The 25,180-nt window shown below is 36.8% G+C and overlaps 2 pseudogenes; one reads left to right on the top strand and one right to left on the bottom strand.

The window, feature by feature from the left end:
- The first annotated feature begins 345 nt into the window (after window positions 1–345).
- LOC131796337 (GFP-like fluorescent chromoprotein amFP486) lies at window positions 346–2,145 on the top strand (annotated as a pseudogene).
- A 12,672-nt stretch (window positions 2,146–14,817) lies between these two features.
- Window positions 14,818–21,082, bottom strand: LOC131771776 (GFP-like fluorescent chromoprotein amFP486; annotated as a pseudogene).
- Between the last annotated feature and the right edge of the window lie 4,098 nt (window positions 21,083–25,180).

Here is a 25,180-nt window from a genome sequence, read left to right as displayed (position 1 = left end):
CGTTAGTCATGAGAGGCTGGCAATAATCTTCATTGCGATTGATGTTTCGAACTTCACTTCCTCAGGTGGTTTTGGCGTTGACATCATTGTTTCAAGGTAAGAACGAGAAACGTAAGTGTTTGAATATGCAGTTCACAGCCAGCTAAATACATCTCCCTTGTCAAGGAATAGGCAGTTTGCTGAGCAATATTTGGTAGCTTTAACATATACATGTACCTCATATATACTTTTGTTCGGCTTTGAAATGGGCGTCAATAAGCATTATAAAATGCATCTCTGAATGAAGTTGCATTGCGCGTGACATTAGAATTTGTATAAAAATATTTGAGTGAAAATAATCCAAATATGATGAATTATTTCGCGTTCACGGTTAACTAAAATATAAATTCTGTTAATAAACTAGCTGCGTGTGACACATTTAAAAACAATGAATACAATTTGGTATAAAATAATACACTTGAGTAAGCGCAAGTTTACAATAATATTTTGAAGATAACAAAAAATACACAAAAATGTAGCGTGGAAACAAGAAGTAAATTAATGCGCGGCATACTCATTTCTTATTCATCAGGCACCGTGTTAATTGATATGGCGTAAGCTGTATCTTAATTGTAGAAATCAATAATTTCTATTGAGAAGTTTCAGATAGTGAACAAGTAATACGCTGGCAAACTAAAACCGTCTTAAGTCCTTCAATTATTGGTAGAAAATAGCCGTTTCTTTGCTTTTTCCTTATTCAGGTCATTCCAGAAGACGTGTTTATGGAATTTGAAATGAAGGGTAGTGTCAATGGACATTACTTTGAGATGAAAGGTGAAGGAAAAGGAAGCCTTACGAGTAAGTGTCTCTTAAAGGACAGACCACGATGAATATTTTCATTATTATGTATCAGTATCTATTTTTAAAACCAGAGTTGAATAAGATCACATTGCAGTCGTCAGATAAGGGCCTGATATCACGGTTTCAAGGATTTTGGGAAAGAAACAACTATCAATAAAGACTTTTTTTGAAAAGAAAAGTGAACAAGATCCAAGATTCAGAAGAAGATTTTCAGTCATAAACTATGACTTGTTTTTATTCGAGTTTGCAAATTACCTACAGTCCATGACATCGACTTCTTCATCTGCTTCCAGAGTCCGGCGACGTGTAAAGGCTACTGCAGAGCTAAGTCACGACTAAATTAATTTGCGATACTTTAATTTTTTACAAGTTAACATGTAAGGTTATGCAGTGTTTGACTTAAGTTTGAATTTTTCATTAGCATAAAATATTTGTCGTTCCTAATCTTCGTTTATTTCAGGTATACATGAGCTGTTTCTGAAAATAATTTCCAACAATCTCATCATCTTATTTTAGAGGAATACAGAAATCCACTTATTGGGTCACCAAGGGAGGACCCCTTCCATTTTCCTTTGACATTCTGTCGTCAGCGTTCAAATATGGAAACAGATGCTTCACTAAGTATCCTGAGGGCATGCCCGACTATTTCAAACAAGCCTTTCCTGCTGGAATGTCATATGAAAGGCCATTTACATTTGAGGATGGAGGAGTTGCGACAGCCAGTGGAAACATTAGGTGATGATTAGTATGGGATTGAGATAATAATTTTTAAAAGAAATCTTCAAGGTCATTTTTTCACGGAGAAGCACCCTTTTTGAAAGTGTAACTTAATTGTGTTTCTCCCGAGAACACTTCCTGTCTAGCTAAATGGGAAACAAACCACACAAAAAGCTAGTGGCCAGCGAATATGGAGACTACTAAATTTTGATATGGGCATTTGTAAGTAATGGTTTAGTTTGAAAACATCGTAGCGGAAATGACAAATCTCAAAATAAAACGCATTATTCTCCAGGGCACATTGGTGTGGTGATACAATTACAAGGTTGATTCCAATATTTTTATTGATATCTCAAATTTACTTAACTTTACAGTCTTAAGGCAATTTGTTTAAGCACATATCCATGTTTCATGGCGTAAACTTTCCCGGCGACGGACCCATTAATGGGAAAGAGGACAATTGACTGGGACTCTTCCTTTGAGAAAATGACCGTCTCCGACAACATATTGAGAGGTGATGTGACTATGTTCCTACAGCTCAAAGGAGGCGGTTATCACAGGTACCAGTTTCACACTTCTTACAAGTAAGTATTTTGTTTCTGTAACAGCTCCAACAGTTGAATATCATTTTGGAGCATTAATATTTGGATTGCATCTTCTATGTTTTAACTTTGAATGTTTTCCTATTTGGGTTAGTTTATTTAGTAGGAGGGCCACGGTGGAATTTTCACCTGTTTGAAATAGATATTAGCCTTTATCGTTTAAGTTTGTTTGTAACATCACGAAATATTGCACATGTTGAGAGCGTGGTGATTGAGCGGACATTATGGCATTCTTCACCAGTTGTAAGACACTCCTGAGTAATACAAGAACCAACAAACATTCAAAACGGAAAAGTGGAACACACAGGAACACACATCCCTGAGTTGATGCAAGGTTAGACTTGACATCCGCTTTTGAACGCGTAATTTTCGAAAGAAACCAGAAAAAAACGCTGTCGACCGCTGCTTTAGTGGAAAAAGCTTGCCATGTAAGCATTTGGTTAGACAATTTCGCTCATTCACAACTGAAGCAAAGTCATATTAAGATGATAATGTTAGTGGAGAGAGTTTAGGAGGCCAAGAAATGTCGTAAAATTCAATCCACGCCAGGGAGTATATTTCATCTATTCATACGTGATACCGACGAAGATGCATTTAATATAGTATATCAGAGTTAAATTTCAAAAAATTCACCCACGATACCAAAAAGAATGACAACTTACGATTGGTAGCCAATTGTGTCCTTGAATTGAATCCTCGCAGTGGTAACAGCGTCGGGAAAACTTACTAACACGGTGTATGCAAACACGGAAGTTACAGATTTCTCTCAAATAACAGCGAATTAATTTTAGATAAAAATCTTATTTTGCGCAATCTTTAAGGGGTTAGGCAGCCCACAAGGACGAAGCGAATAATCAAAACAGTGTAAGGTCTGGCTCAAATTAGGAATGCGTAGTTCCTTAACAGCTAATTGACTGCATAAAAATTATTCAGCTGGTCATCCATTCAATAACTAGATTTACGACTCAATGGTCTATATTATGCTTGAGGCGTATTCTCACCGCAGTTCTATAAAAAGAAAGGGTCTAAAGAATAACTTGTCTGTTGGCACGTTCCTGTTTAAACTAGGAGGCGAGGATGGAAAAGGAAGCCTAGAAAAATGTTAATTATCACACGAAAAGAATTTATGATATAATTTTGTGTGTGTAAAAATAGCTTCGCAGGCTTAAATTCCACTACATAAATACTATTTATAAACGATCACTAGAAATTAAACCGCCCATTTCGATAATTGAGCACGAACTAGTTAGGCCTTTGACATCAAAAAGTTCTTTCAAAATTGACAGCCAATTAACGATTCTCTTGTCGCGCCATCGGGGTGTTGATTGTTGGTGTGAAGATTTTCAAAGAAGATATTGCATCTTCTCGCAAAGAAGTCGTGGTGTGCCTTGGTTTGTTCTTCAGTCAAATTGTGTCTTTGTAAATGAGAATTTACCTTATTAATGAGGTTAAATTTTCTGTCTCCAGCATAAAAGTCTGTTGCATTCATCACGCTCTTTCCTTTTCCAAATCTTTTGAAGACCTCTTCCTGCATATCTCTTGTCTCCGTTCCTTGACTGTAAACCTCATTGGGATTCCATTGGCAACCACCTTCACTTCAGTGATGTCGGATTAAACGTTCTCACTGTCTCTCGCACCAGCGACATACGGCTCATAAACAGAAGTCCCTTCCTTGATGCTCTCATTGATGGTCGTGTCTAATCCTTTATCTACTGAGTTTGTCTCGAGATGAGTGAATTGCTCGTACATGAACCTCTTTCCATTTCTGTAGTTAGAAAAGTCCTCATCAGCAAGTTCTTGACTGTTAATGACTTCATACTCAAGCTCGATGTTAGTCAATTAATAGGCGAGCTGTGTTTCGTCACATCCTATCACAACATTGCTTTCAGGTGCAAGCTTGAACTCGAAAAGGAGCTCATTAGAAAGAACTCTTGGAAATAATACTCCATGATCCTTCAGAATCTCATGATCCAATTGTTTCCCATATTTGTTTCAATAACCATCATTGAGCTTATTCTCCATGTCAACTCATGATTTTTTCTTCATCTTCAGCATTTAATCTGATCTTCGAAAGATCAACAGACTGAATACTTTCTCTGAACATGCTTGCTCTGTCATTCTCCACAGTCAAGAGTAGGTCCTCATGGAGCTTGAGTAGATCATAACCATCAGTGTTCTGAGCGATTTCTCCTGCGAATTTCTCAGTCAACTTGTCAACAAGACCTCTTGCGACAGCTTTCACGATATAATTTTTTGCGGGAACACTAACTGCCAAGTCAAAGATGAGTGACAGAGATCCTGGCACATGGACAACTCCGCCATCAAACTTTGGAACTGGGACTCTGAGAGCTTGAACTTGACTTTCGAAATTTGGGTTGGTTTTTTTCACTGACTTCCATTTTAAAATAATAGATATTTTATTTTAAAATGGATGATTTTGGAGATACTGATACTATTTTGGAAACACAACGACGGTGATGATGAAAGAAATATAAGAAAAACATTTTCGAACAGATTATTATTCAACTCCAGGGCCACCAGGTTAAGAAATTCCAAAGACCAAATGAACAAGGGACAAAAGAAAGCATCAGAAAATTCTGAAACATCTTTCATTGAAGGTGATACAACTAATTCACTAGTCTGAACTTCGAACGAGAATGCATGGTGTTATGAGTAATTGTTGTTGTAAATATAAGCTTCTAGAGATCTCCAGACTGCCTAGTCATGCTGACATGCGTGTCATAGAGCTTTCTAGAACATTTCATCGAATTATGTGGCTATTACGTAATGTTTCTGTATTAGGGTTCGTTATACACTACTATAGAGTAACAAGTGCACAGCCCAAGTGCTCTATACAACTGCTGATTTCTTAGAATACGATGAACTTAGTTACATACAATGTACTAACCAATAGAATAAAGATTATGTAATAGCTGAGTTATTTATCCAATAGGAAAAAAACACAACATTCCCCCACACTTATTTCAGAGGCTTGCTAATCACTTACTTAAATCATTATGTATTAAATCCTAAACACTGCGGTGCTTTACGTTGTCGAGTTGGATAGCGTGGTTGAGGTCGATATTGCGCTGTCGCGACTGCCTGCGTATTCGCATTGTTGCCATTTTTGCTACCTTTGGTTTCATTTGGATTTAGCGTGGCGTTCTCCGTGGTTTGCGTTTGCGGAGGCGTTACCGGTTGGATGTCAACGATCTCGTTTGAAGGTATTACACTAATTTCTGGTTTGCTATCTTGGTTCCTTCAATGCTTTTGATGCACTTAGTCAACATAGCGTTCCAGAATTGTTCTTCGACCAGAAATTTATAAGAGACGGGACCGGTTTGCTTACGTAACGGTGCCACCAAGCCATTTCGGCTCACCTCGGAAGTTTTGCACCAAAAATTCTTCACCAAGGTGGAATTCTCTTCCTTTACTACTCTTATCGTGTCCAGCCTTCTAATCCGTCTGCCTGTCAAATACTTTCCGACAGAGGTCAGGACGCATTGAGTCTAACCTCGTCCAGTCTTATTCGACGATTTAGAAATAACTCGGCTGGTGTGTAGTCTTTATTACTATTTGGTGTCGTTCGGTTACTGAAAATAAATCACGCAAGACTTTGCTTAATCGAATCCCTGCCCTCTGCCTTAAAAAATTGCTTAAACGTTTTAACAAAACGCTCTGCTTGGCCGTTGGATCGAGGGTGATACGGAGCAACAAGCGTGTACTTGATGCTGTTTGCTTTCATAATTTTGCAGAATTCTTCCGAAGTGAACTGTGTACCGATATCACTCACGAGTTGCTGTAGATTGCCATACCGAGTAAACATATCGCGAAGCTTTACGATGTCGCTTCAGTGGCGATACTGGGCATTATCTCTACTTTAAAACCATTTTGAGTGGCTATCGAAGACAATTAGAAACATTTTACCCATGAATGGACCTGCAAAATCGATATACACTCTCTGCCATGGCAGTTTTGGGGTGAAGGTGGGGCTTGTTACCTAAGCTCTGACAGTTGTCGCATTTCCGTAAGACTGTAGCAGTCTCTGTCGAGATTAGGCCACCAAACGTGAAGTCGCACGAGTGACTTCATACGGACAATACCTGCGTACCCTGTGTGTAATTCGTATAACATACGTTCGCAAATTTTTTTCTCGATCGCATGCATTCCTTGCGTATCTATTCGATAACCTAGATATTCAACGGTAGGCTGCATGAATTTGCACTTGCTAAGTTTAAAGTTCAACCAGCGCTTCCAATCTCGCTGAAACTTAATTTAGATCTTGATCATTTCTCCCCGATACAAAAAATATTGTCCACCCTACAAACGAGCATTGGTATACCCTAGAATACTTGCTCAATTCTTTGATTGAAAGATAGTTGACGCGGAGGATATCCAAAAAGGTAAACGTGTGAGTCTATATAAAACCATTGCGAGTATTTATGGATATATACTCCCTACAATCCCCATCTAAAAGAATTTGTTTGTAAGCCCTAGATAGATCTAGCTCGCTGAATTTTTCTCCCCCACTTAATTCAACAAATAACTCTTCGGGGTTTGGCAACGGGTGTTGGTCAACCTCCTATACGGAATTGAAGGTGACTTTATCATCCCCACAAACTCTAATCGAATTATGCGGTTTAACGAAAGGAACTATCGGTACCGCCCATGCTGAGCAGCGCACCTTTTCGATTACTCCCAAGTTTTCTAAGCGACCTAATTCTTACTCAATGGTTCCTTCTAAAGCATTCGGAACTTGGCGCGGTTTGATTTGGGCTTGACGAATAATTTAGCTTTAACGCCTTGCATAGTGCCTAACTCGTCCATAAATACTGATTGATGTTTAGATAACACGCCATCTAAATTACAACTTATCTTCTTAATGGATACCCAATTTAACTTAATGTTCTTTGACAAGTTCCTTCCAGTTAGGCTTAGTCCGTTCCCTTTGAGAATCTGGGACTCCTCTAATGGAACTTTAGGGAGCTGCCTTCTCCACGCCTCCTTGGGTATGATTGAAATTGACGCACCGATGGACAAATTCCATCGAAGATTTTTCACCATTCACCTTCTCAGGAACCATGATGGATGATTCTGGCTTTTTATGATAAATGTAAAACAGTCTGAAGTCGTCATTTGGCTCTTTTGGAAGGGTTTCATCTTCCACGTACCGAACTGGTTTTCTTCTCCCACCTGGATTCGGACGTGATCCACCGACGTAACTACCTGAGGATGACAGTACTTTCTCCCTACAAACTTTGGCGATTTTCTCTTTTTATTTACAATTCCGACATAATTCTTCTTAAAATCGGCATTTTTGCGGGATATGGTCGTCGCCACAACAGAACAGTCCCTGTGCCTTTATCGCTTTTAGTGGGTGCGATGATTCAGTTCAGGATTCAAGAGAAAAGCAGACCCAACAGAAAGAGGAAAGTGAAAAATTGTGAACTGTCACTAGAATATGGATAGTGATGGCGATGCTGTAGTAAATTCTTCTTCTTTCTGGCGCAACAGGAAAAAGCTTCTCAACTTTAGTGCAAGAGGAATTCCTTACATTAATTATCTATGGACTTTGAATTTCACAAGTGATGTTGTGATAAGGCAAAGGCATGAAATCTTCGCAATCTTCGCACAAACAATCAACACCCCGACGGCACGACAAGAGAATCGTTAAAGAGGATAATATCCACACCCTCCTCCGAATTCACGATTAAGACATTGTGAATATTATTCGCCTGTGAAAATCAAGGTTCTCTCCAAAATGCGCAAGAAATGTTTTTTTTTAATCAAGTTTGATTTCAATGTTGACTTGAAATCAAGGTTAAATTTCATGAGTTGCCTTAAATCAAGTTTGTTTTCAAAGTGCGTCAGAATCCTCTGACTGTTAGGAAGCTTCGGGGAGTGTTTTTTTCTCACGGAATTCCGACCTGCACTGTTCTAATTGGCACCTAGTTCGCGGGAAGGGGGAGCAAATGACAGACGCGCTTGATCACTTCTCTATCACTATAAATTGGAAAAGGAGCAGGTCTTCGTTTCCGGGTCTTATTTTTGAGGTCTTCGTTATCGGGTCTTTGCTTTAAGGTGTTCGTTTTCGCTACAAGCCGGAACTGTGTTGACAAATTGAATTCATGTTTCAACTTTATTACAAATACGAAGTATATGTGAATTTACATGAAATTATATAGATATTCCAGCCCGTGATTAGAAAAGTAACATGTGATTGGCCGTGTAGATCACTGATTTAATCTCAAAATTAAAACTATCACGGTTCCTGCATGGTATGTACAATGAATTCTGTCACATTTTTTTAAACCATATTCTAAGGAAGCGGTGTAGGCACGATGAAGTGGTGTGGGCATGATGCGTGTCGTTTTGTGCTTTTTTTTTAGTTTGAAAATAATAACAAGTTCGAACTGTGTTCTTCTTAAAAAGGTCAGTACCTTTATGAGTTCAAGTCTTACTGAGTGTCGTGTTTAGCATCCCATTTTAGTAACAAATACCCACCGCTGACACAAACGTGTTCTAAAAGAGAGGCATTTCTACCACGAAGTTCTCAGATAAATCATTACTTTCATTTTGGGAAAAAAACTGCAAAAAATGGCAAAAAATGCTCTTGGAACTCATTTGGAAATTTTAAATCTCAAACAAACCGTCCAGCTATAAGTTTGCGTATTAGTTGTATCTCCACAGACCTTCCATTCACTTGCATCGTACCAAGAATTCCATTGAAACGTTCAAAGCTGAAAAACCAAAATGAATGCACTGGTCCACAATCAATGACACATTCCTTTAAGTGGCAGTGAAGATGCATATTTGGTGTCACAGCTTTTTTGTCATACAGGTTTTCAAATCTTTCGCCGAACTTGACAAATAGCAGATCAGCTTTTATAATGTCTGTCTTGGACAGAACTGGAGTACAAAGATACTGGCAAGCAAGAACAAACGTCTACCAACATCTTAAATGAGTTTCTGGTAAAGGATCTTTCAGACAAAACATGGAATAAATCATTATCCAGTTCTTCCACTGAGACGCCATGTAACCACCATAATCTGATGCTATTTATGTGCATCAATCGTCCAATTCCAGTTCCAACATCAAAATAATTAATCCTATCTTCTAAGACTTTAAGATATTTCTTTGATAATAAATTTTTCTTAATCAACAGATTGAAAAACAGATTATGCATGGGATCAATTGCTCAATTGCAGTAAACCTTACTGGATTAAAGTATTCGAGTTGTAACAGAGAACTGTAATAGACCCCATACTTTGTTGCTAATGTCTCATGCTTACTTTGAGTTGAAGCTTTCCGTACCATTTCCGCATGAATTCGATGACTGCTATTATGGCGTGGTGGCCACATGTCTCTGTCAAAGCCAGAGTAATCTGTTTTCTCTCCGAAGCTCCCTGGGAAATACTTAAAACATTTTGGACAGCCCCGGTGTGTAGAATGACCTTTAAACCCACAGAGTTTTCGCACAGCGGGAAGATCAGCTGAAGCAAGGAGAAGGGCATCCCGGTATGTTATTGGTATCTTACTCTGAAGGTTTTAAGTTTTACACCTATCCAAAATGCCTTGAGCTCATCAATAATTGGCGCTAAAAATGTATTCAGTGACTTAGGCTCTTTGCTCATTTCTAGTACAATTCCTGCCACAATAATGTTCTCCCATTTGAACCGCTGTTCTCTTGGAAGATTTAAGAAAACCAAGTAAATGACTCCCACAGATCTGTCATTTCGCCTCTTAAATGGTTGAAACCAGTCCACATTGATTGCAAATGCAAGGTTTCTGGGTGCATTCAGAAAGTCATTTCCTTTGAACTTTAGAAAGTCTCTCCAGATGCTGTCACCATAAACATCTGTCACAATTTTCTCATCTACTTGATGTTCACGCCACTGTTGACACATTTCAGGAACTCCAGACCTTTTAAGTAATTCTTCAACTCGATCAATCACACTGTTAAAACAGTCAATTTTGTGTGGATAAAAGCACACTTTACCACTGCCTGAGATCACTTTTCTTGCCAATGCTGTTCCACACTCCCTGACATGGCCTTTGTTGAATGGTTTCTGGCTATAGATAATTAAAACAATCTGACCTCCAACTAGCCTTGTACAGCTCTCCAGCTGGTAAAGTGATGCACATTTTGGGCAGACTGCAAACTTGACGAAGTTATCAATTGTAATGTTAATGTGTCTCTGTACCTGAATAGAAGGAACTTATGTACAATCTATGCACCATGCATAAAAAGGATCCTTAATGTAAGAAGCATTTTCCTGTGTGAAACTTTTAACAATAACCAACCTCTAACTTGATAATTATACACCTCCAACACAAAGTGACAAAAAAATATTATAATGCTTCCCAAACATATCACTTAATAAAAGGACATTTAAAAAATTAAGTTGTTTGTCAGGTTAATTTGTTTCCAATAATTTTAAATTAATTGTTTTTCCCATGATTACACTAGTAAAATAAACCAAATAACCTAGATTATGTTGAAAACATATTAACCTGAAAACAATTTTATCTGTAGTATGTACCTGTAGCTAACACGTAAAGATACATATAGCACCTACCTCATCAGATGTATTTCCCTCCAAATCACCACTCACTGCACTTAAAACTCTTTGTCGTCATCCAAAATATCCTCAAAATCATTATGTTGGGAACCTGTTCTAGCAAAGGTGAATCGAGTCACCAAGAGTTTAAAAGTACATGTTTTATCGTGTGATAAAAATTGCACTTGTGTGTTGATATGCAGATTGGCTTTTGTAAACAATTCCTTGAAAGGTATCAGAATATGTCTAAATGATAGTCTTTCCAGACTAAGTTATCCCAGGCTGGTACAGAACAAATTATATTATTTTTGGTACCTCTTTAAAGTATATTTATCATTGCTGCTAGAATTATTATGTAATGAAAAATCATGTGATAACGTATTAATAATATACATGAAAAAATACGATATCATAATTATGCAGAAGCAAAGCGCACTCATCAAGTGCAACATAGTTTATTTAAACCTTCTAAGTGATATTGTGCGTTCGGTCAAAATAACCGCGTACGATCAAAACGATAATATACACTGATATTTTCACATCTTTAAGGCGCAAAAAAGTTCAAAGTTCGGCTAAACAGTTTAAGGAATTGTTCAGTCTGGTTTGTTTCTTCTTTGCACTGAATTAACCCTCTTCTGCATTGATCTACCTGAAAACTGCATCCATCTTAACCAATCAGAACTGATTAATTTTTTCATGTATCTTCTAAGGTCTGAAACCATACGTGTGATTTCATGTCAAATGAGCGCACAATCACAAATGATCATTTACCTAATTCGCAGAGAAATGCTGGCCCGATACTGCTTCCTCAGATGCTTAGGACTTTATTTCGTGTTATCTGTTGATCAAAATTACTGTATGACATACCTTGAGTAGATTTAACTGCCTCAAGATCCTCATCGCCAGAAGAACCCGATGCCCACATTTCTCCGCGCGACTCCTGATCCTGACATGGCTTTGGTCTCTTTGCCCTGTGTTCCAAATGCTCAACGTCAGTTTTAGTTATCCAGCGTTCCCTATGCACATCGTAATAAGCCTTGCGATGTTTCCAGAAAGCTGCTTTAGATAAATATTCATCGCAGTGCCCACACAACAGTCTTCTTTGTTTTCGCAAGCGGGAAGACATCTTTGCAGCCTAAACAAGCTAAATTACAATCTAATTGTTGTTTAAAAGCGTACAGGGTTGCCGCTGCCGCCATCTAGATTTCTTTCGGTACACTTTGTCGGTGATTTCTGACGGCGTTCCGCGTCCTTTTCCTCGTGAATGTTGTAAGTGGCTGTGTCGCTGCGAAAAAGTTGAATTTCTTGCAATGACCTTCCTGACCTCTTCTATCAGCAAAATGGACGACCAGTATGTTGTTTTGCTTGAAAAGGTTATTGCAGAAAATATACGCTTGAGAGAAGTGATCGAAACGCGAGATAGCGATCAGCGAAACATGATACAGGAATTGACATCCAAAATGGCGAGCAGCTCTAATTCAGGAACTGAAACAGCGAGCAGAGAGAGAGAGCTCTGGTAATAACTCTTTGTTTTCTGAAGAAAGGTGAGAAGTGAAGTAGTGTGGCAGCCTCTTTTTTTTTCTAATTTATTACAGCAAGACTTCCGAAAGATCTACAAATCACTCAAAGGGAATGAAGCTAGCTTTTGAAGGCTTCAAGTTGGATGACAGGTAAAGTAACAGCCATAATATTATATTTATCCATGCACAGTGCATATCTGACATAGCTAAAATCAATGCCATGTCAGTGTCAATTTTGTAAAAGCTTGCACAAAGAAAAAAGCCAACTAGAACTCTAACTTTATTGTTAAAGCATCTGCTGTAAGTAATTGTAGGGTCTTATATAGGCAGGACTCCTATTCGGAACCCAGAGTTTTCTTTTAGTCCCAGAAGGATTACATTGTTTACAAAATGGTTTTTACTGAGCTTGTCATATGCAATATTTTCTCTTTTTCATTGGGTTTATTAATTTGAATTTTTCTAGCTTGTCAGCTGATGCTAATCAGGAAGTCACCAAGAGGGTAATTGAGGCAGTGGTGGCCGATCACAGTAGATCCAATAGGTTCCCTTAGTCAGCAGCTGAGATGAAAGGTAACTGTGCCTGTAGTAGTCTGCTGCTGGGGTTGTTGAAAGCCTTTAGCACTATCAAGCAAATACATACTTTAGAATTAAATGTCTCTCTTTTAGCATAGAGTTTTGATAGGGTATATATTTGTCTAAAAAAACTGTGCTTGGTGACAACAACTGATTGATGATTGCAATCAATCATATGAGTCATTGGTCATTGATATTCAATATAATTCAACTGGCATTGAGTTTTATCAACTGATATCGCTTATCATTGATTGATTTTACAGCAAATGGTTGGTGTCATTAAAGTCTATTTACTGGGGCTTTAAGTAGGTGATAAAGCTTTTATGTACTAATACCATTGTTGTGAACGTTTTATTGGAAGGTGCTGGTGCCACGTATTTGAAGAGTCTCTGTGATGCTTCCACAAGAGCAAAGAAAGGCAAGCGAGAGGCACACAGAAATCTCAGCAGGAAACAGAGAAGAATGAGAGAAGTAGGTTGTCATAATGTGTAGGCCTACTCTGAGACCTTAAGTCGCCTTAAGTCATCTAAAGTCGCCCAAAGTCGCCTAAGGTCACCTTAAGTCGCCTTAAGTCTCCTTAGGTTGCTATTGGTTACCCAATGTCATAACGGTTCCACCCTTCCCAATTGACCCTATCCACTCCACTCCAATCATAGTTTTCTGCAGCTAGAAAAGTAGTTGGAGAGACTGGAAAGGAAGTAGTTTTACGAAGGACCTTATCATTTGGTTCTCAGTATGGTATTGGGGTGTTTTGTCTAACTGAGGCAGGAGAACAACAAATTGGTTGGGTCACTGAAAAGGACCCGTGCAATTTTGGATGCTGTTGGAAAGGCAGGCGACTTGCCAATCTTTCATGCCCAAATTGACAGTGCAAGTGCCAAAAATATGGGAGACAAGTTTACCAAGATAACAATTTTTATAACTTGTGGAGCTTTGTGAAATAATAGATACACGTAAATAATCATGTTATTTTTAATTAATTATGTGGAAAATTTATGGATAGTTTCATTAAAGTTATCTCTTTTCTTAAATTAAAGATTTATGGCACTATGTGTATATTTATGATAGGTTTGCTTGATGTTGGGCATGTAACCCATGATGTTTTCCTGGCTAGCTTTGAATGTATAATTTTACAATAGCTGTTGTGGTAATTCTGTCTGAACATTTTTAGCTAAACTGATTTGCAATCTGGATATTTTAGACTATGGTGACTTATGAGCATACCTAAGTAACCGAAACGACTGTTGTGTTTATTGCAAGGGATTCTATAGACATTTTTAAAGTTTATGGACAGACTGTTGCTAACTTTAGTTTTATCGCTTTAGTCAAATAAATTCGCTTTAAGTCGCCTTAAGTCGCCTTGAGTCGCCTTAAATCGCCTAAAGTCGCAATACTTCTTTGTGCCAGTTTTGCTAAAGTCGCTTTAAGTCGCCTAAAATTGCACAAAGTTGCCAAAAGTTACGGCGACTTAAGGTCCCAGAGTAGGCCTGTCCTGACCAGAGCACGAAAATCCGTTACCATAGAAATCAGATTTGCACGTGCACAGGGATTTATGATGTACTGAACTTTACCACCGCGAATCAGCAACAGAGATTTAAAGCACTCAGTAGATTCTAAGATGCTTATTGTGGTGCTAAAGTCACAATTTCTCAAAAGTCATGTCACAATTTCATAGTGTTTAATTATGATGACCAATTGACTTGCTCAATGCCTATTAGCTAGGGAGAAGGGCAATTGTTCAGAAAGAGTTGTAAGTAGCCACTAGCAAGATTAGGATTAGTAAGAGAAGGCAGTCATGATAAAACTGAAGTTTTGAACTAATCGACAAAACATTTGCACCCAGTACAATGTCGTAAAATCTTAGGGAGTATTTATGGCTTTACGAATTGAGAGGATGACACTTCACAGTTGATCATACCAATGCTTTTTTACTTTTCCACTGACTTTATTCGTATTACAATAACGTCAGAAGTAATAAGGTAATAAAATTACTTCCATCCCAGTTACAAAGGGTTAACATGAGCCCCAGCAATTTCTTCCAGCTAAACCTTCATGCCGTCTTCGTCATCAAGGTAGGTCCTCACAATCCTCACAATACGATGTTCTACGACGTGGTTCGAAGGCAGTGTGACCGGCTCCTTTGTTCTGTGCGAAAGAAGAAAAAAAATTATTAAAATAAAAAATATGCTCCCTATCAGCGTTGGGTTTTTCACCTGTTTTTTTAACATAATGCGCTTGAAATTTGTTTTTTTTGGGGTACAGTGTAGTTCAGCAATCACTTTTGTTAATAATGATTATTTTTTCCATCGCCGTGAACATCTCTTACTGAGAAATGCAGGGAAGGAAACAAAGAAGAATCTTTTTCGATCTCAAACATTTTATTGACGGGGGAAATTAGTATTAAGCCGTTCTCTCAAGTCCCTTTTCATCCCTGCGTTCTCTTCGGTTGCTTTTGTCCCGTAAAACACAGAAGATCGATCCAAATGCTCCAAAGGAATGATATTCAACCGTTGGAGCTGTTGCAGAAACAAAATACTTACTTGTAAGAAGTGTGAAACTGGCACCTGTGATAACCGCCTCCTTTGAGTAGTAGGAACATAGTCATATCACCTCTCAAAATGTTGCTAGAGACGGTCATTTTCTCAAAGGACGGGTCCCAGCCAGTTGTCCTCTTTCCCACTTTGGGTCCGTCGGCGGGAAAGTTTACGCCATGAAACATGGATCTGTGCTTAAACAAATTGCCCTTAAGACTGTAGGATTAAGAAATTGTTTTCCATGTGAAAAATGACCTCAAAGATCTCTTCTTAAAAACGTTGTCTCAATGCCATACTAATCATCACTTTTAAACCTAATATGTCCACTGACTGTAGCAACTCCTCCATCCTCAAATGCAAATGTCCTTCAAACAACATTCCAGCAGGAAATGAAAATGGTCGGGCATGTCGGTAGGATACCTTGTGAAGCATCTGTTTCCATATTTGAACGCTGACGACAGTATATCAAAGGAAATTAAAATGGAAGAGGTCCTCCTTTGGTGACTAAATAAGTGGACTGTTGTATTCATAAGATGATAAGAATCTTGGAAATTATTTTCGGAAACAGCTCATGTATGCCCTGAAATGAACGAAAATTTGGAAAGACCTCTTATTTTATGCTTACGATAATTCAAACTTAAGTCAAATACTGTACAACCTTTCATGCTAACTTGTAAGAAATTAAAGTATCGTATGTGACTTTAGCTGTGACTTAGCTCTACAGTAGCCTTTACACCTCGCCTGACTCTGGAAGCGGATGAAGAAGTCGATGTCAAAGACTAGGTAATTTGCAAACTCGAATAAAATCAAAATTATAGTTTAAGAGAATGATGAGAATCGTTGATCTTGTTCACTTTGCTCTTCAAAATAGTCTTTAAGGCCTTTATCTCACGACTACAATGTGATCGTATTCAATTCTGTGTTTAAAAACAAATTGTTATACTTGATAATTAAATGACTCATCGTGGTCTGTCTTTTAGGGGACACTTACTCGTAAGGCTTTCCTTCTCCCTCATCTTCGATCTCAAAGTAATGTCCATTGACACAACCCTTCATTTCAAATTTCAAATTCATATCTTTCAGAATGACCTGAATAAGTAAAAGCAAATAAACGACTATTTTCTACTTACACTTATAATTCAAAGACCTAAGCTGGTTCTAATTTTCCAGTGGATACTTTCTCACTATCGGAAACGATACAATAGAAATGATTGGTTTCTACTATTAAGATACAGCTTACGCCATATAAAATAAACACAGTGCGTGTCTGGTGAATGAGAAATTAGCTTGCCGGTGCATTAGTTTACATATTGTTTCCCCAGCTACAAATTTTGGGTACGTTTTCAAAATATTACCAGAAACTTGCGCTTACTCTAGGTGTATTGTTTTATACCAAATTGTGATCAGTGTTTTAAATGTGTCACGCGCAGCTAGTTATTAAAAGAATTCTTATTTTAGTAAACTGTTAACGCAAAATAAATCCATCATATCCGGATTATTTGCACTCAAATATTTTTATACGAAATTCTGATGTCACACGCAACGAAACTTTATTCAAAAATACATTTTATAATGCTAATAATATACATGGAAAAATTACTCAATTCTAATTGGTTAAGATTAGTTGCAGTTTTCAGGGAATTCAGTGCAGAAGAGAGTTAATTCAGTGCAGGAGAGGGTTAATTCAGTACATAGAAAGTAGCAAATCAGACATTCTGATTGGTCAATAACCAAAGAAACTCGTAGATAGCGAGCCTTGGATGTCGCGACAAAATTTCAAAATTTCAAAATTTGCGAGCGAAACAATGGCCGGCGTTTTAAGAACGTTTTCTTTTTCCACCGCAGCTGAAAAACAGCTCAAACAACGAAAACACTGTAAAAAGCACTGAGTTTTGGTTGTCGGTTTGGAAAAAGTGGTGTTTAGCTGCAATTTTAAGTGCAATTTTGTAAGTCTTTAAATAATATTACTAATGCTTATTCATTCCAAATTGCGCTCGAAATCATGTGATTACCCACACTTATTGACGCCCATTTCCCACCCGTCTAATCATTGAGTGTTTTAATGATAGACTGAAATAAATACTTAAAAGCAAAATCTGTTCATGTTTCCCACGCTTTTTATGAGTAATGTGTGGGTAGCTACTGTTGTCAGTGTTTTGCCACGCGTGACAATATGTTTTAAAGCGCAAACAGAAGATTCTTTAATAATATTTTACTTTGAATAAATATAGATGATGATATTAGATTTAGTTAATGAGTTTCATTTTCAAAATGATAATGTGGCTTAAACAGATCATAAATTTTGTCAAAACCAAGACTTATGCCCCATTCACACCAAAGCTTAAACATGTTTAAAAGTTGTTTTGTTAAACACAGTTTAATTTTTTTTTTCTTCATAGAAACTATTTAGCCGAATATTTTTGACTTGAATGTAGCACATTGGAAATGCAAGTTAGCAAGTACTTGAATCCAATGGAAAATCAAGTTTTTCAGTTCTCTGTTTATAATTTTCATTCAATGAAAACCAGTTTAACAAAACATGTTTTGCTGGTGTGAATGGGGTATTAGTTCATGATAATTGAATGATTCTTTGCCATCAATGCGGTCAAGTCGTTAATTATGATTTTGCGACTATTATCGTCTAAGTCATAGAAAAACAAAGAGTCAGTCTACCGAAGAAAATATATTTATTTGATAAGGAACTTGGTAAACAAACATTGACGAAATATGACAGCATATTTGAAGATATTGTTTTTTCTTATATGATCTTCTTTTCTTTTTTTGTCATACTTCTTATTATAATCATCCATATTTGGTGTTGATTCATTAATTTATCTTCTATATGTTGTAATTTTACAATAAGATCATGGTCATTGAATTCACTGTCACGCAAATAGCTCTTGATCTCATTTACATGCACAAAATTTTCAAGGACAGCATTGCACATCTTCCATGGAAGTTCTATCACGACTTGAGCGACACAAGGACTTAAGGATTCGGGAGTTTTAAAGGGTATACTAACCAGAAAACTCTTAAACGCGGACGAAACCACGATAGACTACCGATTGGCTAACTCAACTTTACGTTGTGACCTTATTAATGATTAACATTTTGTTATAAAGACAATTTTCCTCCAAAATTCGTCCTTCTTTTGCTAGTGCGTCAGCATGCAGCTCCTTTTGCGTATCACATTAGTCGAACCTGGACCGCGTACGTCGGACACCATGAGCCTCACGCCATTTGGCTTTCTACATAATTGTCCCACTCTTTGACCTTCTTTTAAAATATTTTCTTGAGCTGCAATATTTCATTGCATCAGACACAAACACCAAACTGGAGTTTAGCTTCAAGGTGAGTTAGAAATTTGAGGACATAAGGATGAACTAAACGAGTCATAACAGACACATGAAGACAAGTTTGTTAGCTAGTATAGCGACACACTACGACGGCATTTTTCTGTCTGTGGTTTGTGGGGCATGCATTTGTTTTAGTACCTTTTCAAACTAGCGAGACAAAGCGATCAAACTCAATCTATCCTTTATTTTTGCCTAGAAAAAATTTTATTCTGGCTTCATTCATAAGATGCATAAGTATAAACGGCGAGCTATACAAAATTGACTGGAAACTAACTGTAGTGACGGGGGGGAGGGGGGGGGGGGGGTTTGGGAGTCATAAAGTGTGTCAAAAGAATATTTCGTGAATCAACCAAAATACTTCAACTCCTCCTCTTAGGAGATAGATAATGAACAGTACCAAATATTAAGTTTTGTACCCTCAAAAATTGCGAATTCTACTTGAAAACAGGCTGGAACACCCAGGAAAATCGAGGCTCACCTGCGAGGATCATTTTTTTACTAGCTTTTCATCCCCACGTGAAATGATATTCATTTCATTAGAGATGAAGCTCAGATTTCTCAGGGGAAAGAAAAACTCTCAAAAACGTCCATTGCTTCTTAAGTGTGGATTCCTTGTTGGTTAGTAGCAGCGCCTAGCTAGTATTTGTCGAAGTCTAGTTTTATCAAGCTTCCTTTCTGCAATTGCTAAAATTACATCTTATCTGTCAGAATAATTGCTTTACTTGATTTTAGTGTAAAGTCATAACGTTTGAAGAGCATATTTTTTGGATGTGGCATACCAATTTGCGTTCGGACGACTCTACCCTATTTTTTGTTACCGGGGTAGATTCTACTCCCTTTGTTTAGTTTCATCAATTCAATAACCTGCTTTGAGAGAGACGCGTTGAGGATAAACCGCTTGATTTTCAAAACTGGATTACGAGTTGGGATAGCCTGTTGTTCATTCGGGTGGATTCATTTGGGTGAATTGATGTTTAAAGCTAAGATGGAACAAACAAACGCTCGTTGATACTGGTGATGCGACTTGAACCATAGTGTGATATTCAATAATTGGTCCATGCTCAGTGCGCGTGTATTTCGAACTTAAACTATCAGTAAAATTTAAAAGAAGTCTCAAATCTTGAAACAAAAGTAATCATTCGATTCCTTTTTCTTAGATTTAAGACTGTCTGTAGCCTACGCAATTTGTTGGTTAGTAATCCGTTTCGTCAAACAAGGGTCCACTAAGGGATAATTGTAGTAAAATTTAATTTCTTCTTTTAATTGAAGTACCAGTTGGATAGTATCTAAAGCTAATTTAATAATACATTTGAGTTTATGTGTTTTATGTTAGGTTTTTTGGAGAAGTTAGAAATAAGATAGATACACTTACATTTTTCTTTCTTTTGTGTTTCACTTAATGTTATCTTGATAATGTTATGATATGTATTATTGTAATTGTGAACAATGTCTTGTAAAATATTATTACGAGTTCTATCATTCTTTACTGTAAATTACTTGAAGTTCAAATTGCTTTTCAGTGTTCTGTTTAATCTTTCTATAAAAGATGATTTTTCTTCGTTCTGTGTGCCGTAAAGTGTCACTCCATTTTCTTTTTAAGAACTGTACTTATTGTATAATTCCGTCCCTTAGTATTCCATAACAATGCAGGTTTTGTGTGTCAAAATTTGTCTGTTTACAAAAGCATTGACAATGGTTTTCCCACCTTTAATTTTTTTTATCGGAATTACCTATGAATATTGCTGAAAAAAACAATAATTGCTAATAAGTATTTCTTATCCTTATTCCACTTTGAATACCTTTGCATGTCAACAAGATCAGCTGTCCAAGTATTATTTATTGCCTATGTTTTTGTCACGTTTGAATGATATTATCGGAGGTTGCAAAAAGATAGAACCAATCTCTGAATCGTTTTGAAGTAATTAAAAGTCTTTAAAACGCCGGCTTTTAAATCTTTCCGGTGGCCAACTTACGTTATCAACTCAGTCGATAATAATAAATTATCCTGTTATAAGGTACCACCTACGCAGCACATTAGTTTCTTTAGAAACTTACACCCTTTATTAATATATATTAAATTATATCAAGAGATATTTGCGTGACGATGAATTCAGACTATGATCTTATTGTAAAATCACAGCACATAGTTTATAAATTAATGAATCAACAACGTGGATAATTATCAAAAGAGGTATGACAAAAAAATAGAAAATAAGGTTATATAAAAAAAAAAAACAATACTTCTAACTCACCTTGAAGCTAAACTCCAGTTTGGTGTTTGTGTCTGATGCAATGAAATATTGCAGCTCAAGAAAATATTTTAAAAGAAGGTCAAAGAGTGGGACAATATGTAGAGAGCCAAATGGCGTGATGCTCATGGTGTCTGACGTACGCGGTCCAGGTACGACTAATGTGAAACGCAAAAGGAGCTGCATGCTGACGCACTAGCAAAAGAAGGACGAATTTTGGAGGGAAATTACCTTTATAACAAAATGTTAATCATTAATAAGGTCATAACGTAAAGTTGAGCAAGCCAATCGGTAGTCTATCGTGGTTTCGTCCGCGTTTAAGAGTTTTACCGGTTAGTATACCCTTTTAAACTCCTGAATCCTTGTGTCGCTCAAGTCGTGAGAGAACTTCCATGTAAGATGTGCAATGCTGCCCTTGAAAATTTTGCGCATGTAAATGAGATCAAGAGATGTTTGCGTGACAGTGAATTCAATGACCATGATCTTATTGTAAAATTACAACATATAGTCTATAAATTAATGAATCAACAACATGGATAATTATCATAAGAGATATGACAAAAAAGTATAAAATAAGGTTATATAACAAAAACAATACTTCAAGTATGTTATCATATTTCTTCAATGTTTGTTTACCAAGTTTCTCATCAAATAAGTATTTAACAACGTTGTCAAATAGGTATTTTATAACATTATCTATTTAACTATAGATTCTGAAGATATAATTAAACTTACCAAACCTTTTAATCTTCATCTCTTCTGCTTTTTGAAATAAACGGTGAAACTCGTTTATTTCGTCGTAGCTTAACATGATTAATACTTATCAATTGTGTTATTTAAAACCTTCGGTAGACTGATTTTTTTGTTTTTCTTTAACTTAAATGATAGTACTCGCAAAGTCTTAAGTAATGACTTGACCGCATAAAGGCAGACATTCATCCAATTATCATTAATTAAGTCTGGCTTTTGACAACATTTATCATCTGTTTTAGCCACTTTATCATTTTGAAAATGAAACTCATCAAACAAATCTAATATCATCACCTATATTTATTTCAAAAGTAAAATATTTTTAACAATCTTCTGTTTGCACTTAAAAAAATCGTTACGCGTGGCAAAACACTGACGATAATAGCCACCCGAACATTTTTCAGACAAAGCGTGGAAAACATAAAATTTTTTTTAAAAGTATTTATTTGGCTAGTGCATTTCAGTATAGCATAAGAACACTCAATGATAAATGGGAAATGGCCGTCAGTAAGCATTATAAATTGTATTTCTGACTAAAGTTGCGTTGCACGTGACATTAGAATTTTGTATAAACATCAAACATATTTGACTGGAAATAATTCTGTAAAAAAACTAGCTACGCGTTGGACATTTAAAAACATTGAATACAATTTGGTATAAAATAATGTACCTCGAGTGCAAGTTTAAAGTAACATTTTGAAAATAACAAAAACTACACAGAAAATGTAATTGGGGAAACAAGTCAGAAGTAAATTAATGCGCCAGCATGTCCATTTCCCATTCATCAGGCGCACTCTGTTAATTTGATATGGCGTAAGCTGTATCTTAATAGTAGAAATCGATAATTTCTCTTATAAAGCGCTAGCAATTAATTAAAACCAACATAGGTCTTTGAATCATTAGTGTCAGCAGAAAATAACCGTTTCTTTGCTTTTTATTTATTCAGGTCATTCTAAAAGACATGAATTTGAAATTTGAAATGAAGGGTAGTGTCAATGGACATTACTTTGAGATCGAAGGTGAAGGAAAAGGAAAGCTTTATGCAGCAAGGAACAGTAAAAATGTTTAATTTTGTAGTGTTGTATAGTTCTGGGGCGGCATTCTTTTTACCCTTTTCTACGGTTGATGAAAGGATTGATTATTAAGACAAGGTAAACATCGGCTTCACTGAAATCAAACGACTGGTTTCCAAATTTAAAAAATATATATAGTCAACCCTAGCTGACAGTGGCGCTTAGGGGCAACTTGTTGTTTGACAGTTCAAAAGTATTCTCAGGGTCTCGGGGTAGACCCCAAAATTTATTCAGCAAAACCTGATACCCTGAAAGTTAAATTTTATAAATCATAAGTATATTTCCCTTGAACAGAATTCAATTTTGACTTCTGAGTGCCGAATTACCGTCTGCATTCGACTTATTAGACAAAAAAAAAATATTTAACTGATTCTTGATGATTGCATAAGTTAAGCTTCAATGTCTACTTTAATTCGCTAAATGATGTTTGAAAGATGTACACCCCCGCATGCTGAGCCGCAAAGTGAAAATTACTTTGCCTATCGCTTTACGCGTCAATCTACGTTTCTCGTTTTCCTTTTCAATTGAATAGTGCAAACATGGGCGGCATTTGATGGTAGTCATATTGATTAAGATTGCACACCCTTGAAAACTACGAAAAGAAGGATGAAATGTGCAGCATTCAACGGTCTCCACAGCTTCGCTTCATTGAAAATCAAAATATAGCTTTTAAAAGCAACGGACTCATACTGTGAGGAATTGAAAGTTAACAGTATTTTGTCGATATTTCTTCAAAAGGTAAAATGGAATATACCTCTGAAAAACATGAAGATTTATCCTGCAATCAGGAGAAGTTTCGAGCGTTAGTCCTACGTCAGCAAGTCACGTTGTCAACTCAGTTGATAAAACCAAACATCTGATTATGTAATCATTCATTTTGTGCTGCCCTCGAGGGTCCCTTTTTTTTCTTTTTGACTTCAGCAAAGCATTGACTAATGCAATAGTGCTTTATTCAACTAGTATTTCAATTACTGAAACAAGAAATGAAATTTGATTGCAATCCTCCACCACTGATGAGACGGATTACAGAGTAATAACCAAAAAAATTGCAAAGGCTATAAACAATCTCAAATTTAACAAGTAGGAATCGAATGATCACTTTTATGTTACAAGATTTGAAACTTCTTTTTAATTTTACTGAAAGTTAAAGTCACAAATACACGCGCACTAAGCACGAACCAATTGTTAAATATCTCACGATGGATCACGTGGCATCATCATCATCAAAAAGCGTTGGTTTGTTCTATTCTTGCTTTTGATATCAATCTACCCTAACACTCCAGTCAGTTCAGCTTGGTCGGCGACGGAATGAACTACAACAGACTATTTCAACTAAAAATCCAGCCTTGAAAATCAAGCGGTTTATCCTCACCATTTCTCTTTCAAAGCAGGCTAGTGAATTCTTAAAACTAAGCATATATAGTCGAATTTACCTCGGTAACAAAGAATAAGGTAAAATCGTCCGAACGGAAATTAGTACGCCACATCCAAAACATGCTCTTCATAAGTTATGACCTTACACTAAAATCAAGTAAGGCAATAATTCTCACAAGTGAGCTGTAATTTTAGCAATTGCAGAAAAGAAGCTTGAAAAAATAAGACATCGACAGGATTCAAATCCGTGCCTCACAGATACAATTTGGGCGTTGGTACTAAGTTACTAACCGTGGAGAAATCTGAGACCCCCCTCTCCCTCTGCCCTTCCCCAGCGGTTAATTTGCAGTCAATTTTGTATACCTTTATACTTTGTTTCCCCTGTCTACCGCCTGGTAGCAGAACCCATCTCAGTAATGACACCACGCCAATAAAAATTCTACCAGGCGAAAATAAATGACAGATTGTATTTGATCGCTTTATTTCGCCAGTTTGAAAATTTGGTGAAACAGATGCATGTCCCACAAATCTCGGTCAGAAAAATACCGTCGTAGTCTGTCGCTATACACAGTAACCTGTCTTCATATGTCAGTTATGGCTCGTTTAATTCGTTCTCCGTGTCTTCAAGCTTCAAAATCACCTTGCAGTTAAATTCAGCGCAGTGTCTGTTTCTAATGTAATGGAATATTGCAGCTCATGGAAATATTTTAAAAGAAGGTCAAAGAGTAGGACAATTATGTATGGAGCCAAATGGTGTGAGGCGCACTGTGTTAATCTGATATGGCGTAAGCTGTATCGTAATAGTCGAAATCAGTAATTAGTAGATAGTGAGCGAGTAATCTACTGGAAAATTAAAACCAACTTAGATCTTTGAATTATTATTGTCAATAGAAAATAATTGATTCTTTGCATTTTACTTATTCAGGTCATTCTAAAAGACATCGTAGCCGAAGGAAAGGGAAGGCCTTACGAGTAAGTGTCTACAAAAAGAGAGACCACGGTTAATTATTTCTTTACTATGCATTACAAT

This window comes from Pocillopora verrucosa, chromosome 1, assembly GCF_036669915.1.
Source record: "Pocillopora verrucosa isolate sample1 chromosome 1, ASM3666991v2, whole genome shotgun sequence".
NCBI classification, from domain to species: Eukaryota; Metazoa; Cnidaria; class Anthozoa; order Scleractinia; family Pocilloporidae; genus Pocillopora; species Pocillopora verrucosa.
Note: the sequence above shows the minus strand (reverse complement) of the source record. Positions and strands in the feature narration are given on the sequence as shown.